The sequence below is a fragment of the Aegilops tauschii genome, chromosome 7, assembly GCF_002575655.3.
Source record: "Aegilops tauschii subsp. strangulata cultivar AL8/78 chromosome 7, Aet v6.0, whole genome shotgun sequence".
Taxonomy (NCBI): domain Eukaryota; kingdom Viridiplantae; phylum Streptophyta; class Magnoliopsida; order Poales; family Poaceae; genus Aegilops; species Aegilops tauschii.
This window is the reverse complement of record NC_053041.3, coordinates 306,523,693-306,531,224: the sequence shown is the minus strand read 5'-3', so window position 1 is coordinate 306,531,224 and position 7,532 is coordinate 306,523,693.

Below are 7,532 nucleotides of genomic sequence, written 5' to 3'. Positions count from 1 at the left end.
ATGCATCATCATAATGAGCTCAAGGTGACTAAGGAGTTAGCCACGGGATCATGCATTACGGTACGAGTAAAGTGACTTGTCGGTAACGAGATTGAACAAGGTATTGGGATACCGACGATCGAGTCTCGGGCAAGTAACGTACCGATTGACAAAGGGAATTGTATACGGGATTGATTGAATCCTCGACATTGTGGTTCATCCGATGAGATCATCGTGGAACCTGTGGGAGCCAACATGGGTATCCAGATCCCGCTGTTGGTTATTGACCGGAGAGGCGTCTCGGTCATGTCTGCATGTCTCCCGAACCCGTAGGGTCTACACACTTAAGGTTCGGTGACGCTAGGGTTGTAGAGATATTAGTATGCGGAAAGCCAAAAGTTGTTCGGAGTCCCGGATGAGATCCCGAACGTCACGAGGAGTTCCAGAATGGTCCGGAGGTGAAGAATTATATATGTGAAGTCCAGTTTCGGCCACCGGGAAAGTTTTGGGGGTTATCGGTATTGTACCGGGACCACCGGAAGGGTCCCGGGGGTCCATCGGGTGGGGCCACCTATCCCGGAGGGCCCCATGGGCTGAAGTGGGAAGGGAACCAGCCCTTAGTGGGCTGGGGCGCCCCCCTTGGGCCTCCCCCTGCGCCTAGGGTTGGAAACCCTGGGTGTGGGGGGCGCCCCACTTGGCTTGGGGGGAAGCCACCCCCCTTTCCCCTTTGGCCGCCGCCCCCCTTGGAGATCTGATCTCCCAGGGCCGGCGCCCCCCAGGGGTCCCTATATATAGTGGGGGGAGGGAGAGCAGCAGCACCACAGCCCCTGGCGCCTCCCTCTCCCCCTGCAACACCTCTCCCTCTCGCAGAAGCTTGGCGAAGCCGTTCCGAGATCCCCGCTACTTCCACCACCACGCCGTCGTGCTGCTGGATCTCCATCAACCTCTCCTTCCCCCTTGCTGGATCAAGAAGGAGGAGAAATCGCTGCTCCGTACGTGTGTTGAACGCGGAGGTGCCGTCCGTTCGGCACTCGGTCATCGGTGATTTGGATCACGGCGAGTACGACTCCATCAACCCCGTTCATTGGAACGCTTCCGCTCGCGATCTACAAGGGTATGTAGATGCACTCCTTTCCCCTCGTTGCTAGTATACTCCATAGATGGATCTTGGTGATGCGTAGGAAATTTTAAAATTCTGCTACGATCCCCAACAATATCTATCTTAATCCTTTCTACGAGAATAAGTAGTATGCCAAATCCGTTGTTTGTCATCAATCTAAATTGGTGAAGGATACGCGTAATGTAATTCTTATTCTTGTCTCCTCCAAGTGAGTAATTCCTTCTTCCGGAGTTCGTTCTTGATATCAAATTCTCGGTTGCAAGTTGTTCATCTTTTCTTTCCGGAGTTCCATGTTTTATAGATTATATCATTTCAAAGCTTCATCTAATCATTGCAAGGCTTCTCCCGGAGTTCTTTTCAACTTTCCCTTTCGTTTGATCATTATTTTATTACCGGAGTTCTTCATGGAGGCTCTACAGGGTGGTTCGTCAAGGATTCTTTTCATTCTTCAATTGTTCTTCAAGATTTCTCTTGGAGTCAAGATCCGTCAAGCTATACTCTAAAATAAACATGGTGCTCAACACATGTTTGTTTTGAGAAGTTCAAGCATTCTTCATCTTGCATTCCGAAGTGCAATTCTTTCTCTCTTATGTTTTGAGGTGGTGTTATGTCATTCTTGACAATTTGAGTTCGCGTTTCATGATTCACATGTTGTCAAGAATGAGATATTTTAAATCCACCAATCTCTTCGTTGGATTTATCTTGTGTCATGTTTCACCTAAAGCCTTCCCTAAGGAATGTTGCTATTATGGTGCTTATCAATGATCCAAGTTTTCTCCTATCCTCTTGGTGAAAGAAGTTTTTTTCATCGCCTTGGTGCTCTCACTCAAACCAATGGCTTCCTTTAGTGGCCGTTTGTCACCTCATAATTTTGAGATGTGTTCCATAAGCCCACTACAAGCTTGTTCTTTTCGTTGTTGATTTCCCATCAACTCCGTTATTACCTTCTTGGAAGGATGCTTTCCAAGCTCATTTGTGGCAGAAGTTGTCATTTTCTTCTACATTCTTTATTCCAAGGATCTATCTTCTATTATTTATTTCTTCCGGAGGCATTGTGATGTTGCTCTCTTCACTCATCTTCTCGGTTTGTGAGGACCGTGTTCTTTTCGTGCTTATCCATTTCCAACCGGAGTGTCGTGCCCTCTTTTCAAGTTCTTCCCATTCTGTCAAGTTTTGTCTCCTTTTCAAACGGAGTGCTGTCTGAAATCTTTCCTACCCCTTGTGCCATTCTTTCATTAGTTCCGGAGGAAATGTGTTGTTAATTTCATCGAGTATCCTCTCATCTTGTCAAGATCATGTTCAATTCCTTCCATTTACAGTCGGAGTGCTGCCCAAATTATATCACTCTTATTCCTTCTCTATCTTGTTTTAACCGGAGTGTTGTCATAATTGATCTTTATCGTTCCTTATACATCTCGTTTCAACCGGAGTGCTTGCATGTACTTCTTGTCCATCTTAACCATTTTTGTTTGTTTTTCAACCTACAAGGTTCTTGTAATGGTCCTTGTTCCTCTTGCTGAACGGAGTGTTGTAAATTTTGTTCACCTCCGTCGTGTCATTTCTTCAAGCTTTGCGACCTCTCAAGGTTTTTTGGTTTCACTCCTTTGTCAAAGAAGCAATTTGTTTTACCTCTTCCTCTTCCGTTTCTCTCCGGTGCCATCCTAGATCTCGGGACGAGATCCTCTTGTAGTGGTGGAGTGTTGTAACGCCCCGAGACCGACGCTTCAGAAGACTTCCATATTTTTCGTGATCACCGTGTGTTTCTTTTGTGCTTGCTCTTTTATTTTTTCATTGCATCATGTCATCATGCCATCATGTCATTAATTTTTTAAAAACTCAACTAAGTAAATTGCATGGATCTTCGATCCATTTAAATCGAGGGAAATGCACATGGTGATTTCTCTTTATAACATATATCCTCCCAATATTATTAGGGAACTATATTAAAATATTCCATTAATTGGAGTTCACCATAACACACTTGCAAATATCCCAATGCCTTTGTTATCTTAATTCTTGGTCTCCAATCTTGCCATATATTCTTTCTTCACTTTCCGGAGCTCCACCAAAAATCTGATCATTTTTGGACCTTCCCAACCCTCACTTCCTATTCAAATGCTTTTGAATTTATATTTTTCAATCTGGCCTTTTCTATTTTTCCTGGATCAAGCACATTTTTATGAGCCCGGGAAAATTGTCCGCATGCGCAAATTCTTTCTCTAACCCTCTCTTTCTTTTCCTTTTCTCTAATTCTTTCTGCCAAAGAAATAAGGGAGAGAGAAGAGAGAGACCCCCAGCCGGCCCAGCTGGGCCTCCCAACTCCAAGCCGGCCCATCCCCGCGGCCCACCTAAGCCAAACCCTAGCCCGATCGAATCCCCATCTCCTTCCCTCCAGCGCCGCTACCTTGCGCCCGATCCCCATCTCTCCCTCCTCTTGCTCCCCTCACTCGTCCTCCTCCGGCGCCCACGCCTTGCCTCCCATGGCGCCCGAAGCCATGCCCCGTCGCCCCTCCGGCCGGCGAGTCTAGGCCGCCCAGCTCGCCGCCGCCGCCGACGACCAAGGTTCCTCAGCGCCGCCTCTCCTCCTGCTTCTCCTCGTCGCCACCAACCCGCCGTTCGCCTCCTCCATCGACCGTCCCGGCCACCAGGGCTGTTGACGGCCGAAGCCCGGCCGCGTCGTAGCCTCTGCTGCCGGCGGCCTCGACCTCGAAGACCCCGTGGACGCCTCTGCTCCATCGCCTCCTTGCTGCTGCCCGAGCCCCAAGTCCGTCGACCTGCCTCCGCTGTGGACTGGCAGGAACGGGACCCCGGCGACCTCCCGCGACCGGTTTCAGCAAGTTCGGCGCCGAGCGCGCCTGACGATGTTCTTCCTCCCGCTGGCCTCCTCTGTGCGCCAAGCCCCTCGCCTGTGTGCCAAGTTCTTGCTGCCACCGCTTTTCTCACTCACTCCGCATCCGTGGCTCTGCTGCTGGCCCTCGCTGCCGAGAGCCTCGTCGTTGGCCTGCTCCTTGCCTCTGCAACTCCGGATCCTGTTGTTGCTGGATGCAACTTTGACCACGATGAATACGCCAAGACCCCGAGATCGACTTCGCGGACTGACAAGTACCACGACGACCGTCGTGACCGCCAAGTACCACGACACACGGCGCCCGAACGACTACCGCACCGAACGCCAAGTACAACTATGAACTCGAAGACCTCAGATGCATCAAGTTCCTCTACGACCCGTGTACGACTACGTGATTTCACCAAGTACCCCTCGGATGCGCCAAGTGCGACTACATGGACCACCAAGTTCCTCTACCGATGACTCTAACGACTACGAAACGTGTACCACTACCGTCGACCCGCGAACACCCCGTGGACGTCAAGTTCTTTGTCGTGACCCCGAGCATCTACGGAATATGTACCACTACTTCCACTACCGTCGTGAGAACGACTACTTCCACGATGACCCCGTGAACAACTACTTCCTCTACATCGCACCGACTCGATCCGCCCCGAAAACGCACGCTTCGAAGGTATAACCCCGAGGCGACGCTCGTGTACGAATGCATGTGTTGTATGAGTTGCTCGTGTGTGCACCGTGTCCGAGAGAGGTCTTTGCACGTTCCTCGATTGCCATGCCGCCGTACCGTGGGAACCCGGTAACCGGGAGCACCCCACCATCTCTTGCGTGTTTCACACATCCGCCCAATTCTCTTTTGCGCCGGTATCTCCATGAGCTACCGGAACCGATATGTTGCCGTGGCATCATTTTCGTTATCGTTGCCGTGGCACCCTTTTTCGTTCCACCACGGTAACAAATGCTTCATAACATGCTCTTGTCCACGTTTTATAAAATTGCTTAAAAACTTGCATATGTCATTCGCATCATGATAACAACATTTAAATGTTTACAATTGATGTTTGCATTAAAATTGCTAAATGACATGAGGATTTTCCGGAATTATTGTTTGTTGTTCCGGCCTCATTTAAATTGCCTAGATAGTTAGTTTACTTATGCTTCACCTCTTGCCATGTTAATCAACTTTTAATATTGTTGGGTATATAACCGAGAGAACTAAACAATTGTTGTGGTGTTTCGTCAATATGCAACTCGTTGCATATTGAGCTCCACTTAACTGGTAGTTCTGTTTGTGCACTTTGCCATGCCATGCCTCTTTAAACCGGTCATGCATCATACTTGTTTGTGCATCATGCCATGTGTATGTGGTAGTTGTTTACTTTGTTGTTTGTTTCTTTCCGGGTTGCTTCTCTCGTTAGCTTCGGTTTCTTTCCGGAGTTGTGAGGATTCGTTCGACTCCGTCTGTTTGTCTTCTTCATGGACTCGTTCTTCTTCCTAGCGGGATCTTAGGCAAGATGACCATACCCTCGAAATCACTTCTATCTTTGCTTGCTAGTTGTTCGCTCTATTGCTATGCAGCGCCACCTACCACTTGCTCTTCAAGCTTCCCAAATTGCCATGAACCTCTAACCTTTGTCACCCTTCCTAGCAAACCGTTGTTTGGCTATGTTACCGCTTTGCTCAGCCCCTCTTATAGCGTTGCTAGCTACAGGTGAAGATGAAGATTGCTCCATTTGGATTATGTTTATGTTGGGATATCACAATATCTCTTATATTATTAATGCATCTATATATTTGGTAAAGGGTGGAAGGCTCGGCCTTATGCCTGGTGTTTTGTTCCACTCTTGCCGCCCTAGTTTCCGTCATACCGGTGTTATGTTCCTTGATTTTTCGTTCCTAACGCGGTTGGGTGATTTATGGGACCCCCTTGACAGTTCGCTTTGAATAAAACTCTTCCAGCAAGGCCCAACCTTGGTTTTACATTTGCCTCACCTAGCCTTTTTCCCTTGGGAGTCGCGCTCTCGAGGGTCATCTTTATTTACCCCCCCGGGCCAGTGCTCCTTCGAGTGTTGGTCCAACCTGTCAGTCGCCGGTGGCCACCAGGGGCAACTCTGGTCTGGCCTACCGGAAGCTTGGACAATCCGGTGTGCCTTGAGAACGAGATATGTGCAGCTCCTATCGGGATTTGTCGGCACATTCGGGCGGCTTTGCTGGTTTTGTTTTACCATTGTCGAAATGTCTTGTAACCGGGATTCCGAGACTGATCGGGTCTTCCCGGGAGAAGGAATATCCTTCGTGACCGTGAGAGCTTATAATGGGCTAAGTTGGGACACCCCTGCAGGGTATTATCTTTCGAAAGCCGTGCCCGCGGTTATGTGGCAGATGGGAATTTGTTAATATCCGGTTGTAGAGAACTTGACACTTGACTTAATTAAAATACATCAATCGCGTGTGTAGCCGTGATGGTCTCTTCTAGGCGGAGTCCGGGAGGTGAACACGGTTTCTGGGTTATGTTTGATGTAAGTAGGAGTTCAGGATCACTTCTTGATCGTTGCTAGTTCACGACCGTTCCGTTGCTCCTCTTCTCGCTCTTATTTGCGTATGTTAGCCACCATATATGCTAGTGCTTGCTGCAGCTCCACCTCACTACCCCTTTCCTACCCTTAAGCTTAAATAGTCTTGATCTTGCGGGTGTGAGATTGCCGAGTCCTCGTGACTCACATATACTTCCAAACAGTTGCAGGTGCCGATGAGACCAGTGTAGGTGACGCAACTGAGCTCAAGTGGGAGCTCGATGAAGATCTTGTTCGTTGTGTTGTTTCTTTTCATTTTGATCAGTAGTGGTGCCCAGTTGGGACGATCGGGGATCTGGCAGTTGGGTTGTCTTCTTTTCTTTTGGTTCCGTAGTCGGACCTATGTGTGTATCTTGAATGATGTATGATTTAATTATGTATTGTGTGAAGTGGCGATTGTAAGCCAACTCTTTATCCCATTCTTGTTCATTACATGGGATTGTGTGAAGATGACCCTTCTTGCGACAAAACCACAATGCGGTTATGCCTCTAAGTCTTGCCTCGACACGTGGGAGATATAGCCGCATCGTGGGCGTTACAATGTTGGCCATGGAATTGTGATCTTTCTTTCTCTTGGCATAGACATCTATGTCATCCTCAAGCTCTACAGGGGCATTGATCTGCTTGGCCCATGCAGCAACTGTTGATTGGTACCTTGTACCTTCAGACATCCATACAATCCTTCCATCTGGATAGAAATGAGCTATAGAATAGAATTGCATAATGAGCTCATCATTCCACTTGGTCAGTTTCTGACCCACAAAAGTATCTACTCCATTGAGTCTGAATCTTTCATGCACTCATGGAAAGTGGTCTTCATTGTTGTCGATGTATTCTAGTCTACCCACTTCATGTCACACACTATGGGCTTCTTATCCAAAAGAATTGTCTCATAGAAGTCCTATTGCTCCTTGGTGTGAAATCTATAGTCCACAGCGGTCCTTCTCCTCACAGCATATGGATCTGATTGTCTCCACAATTTGAGACCTGCATCTTTTCTGACTTCCATATT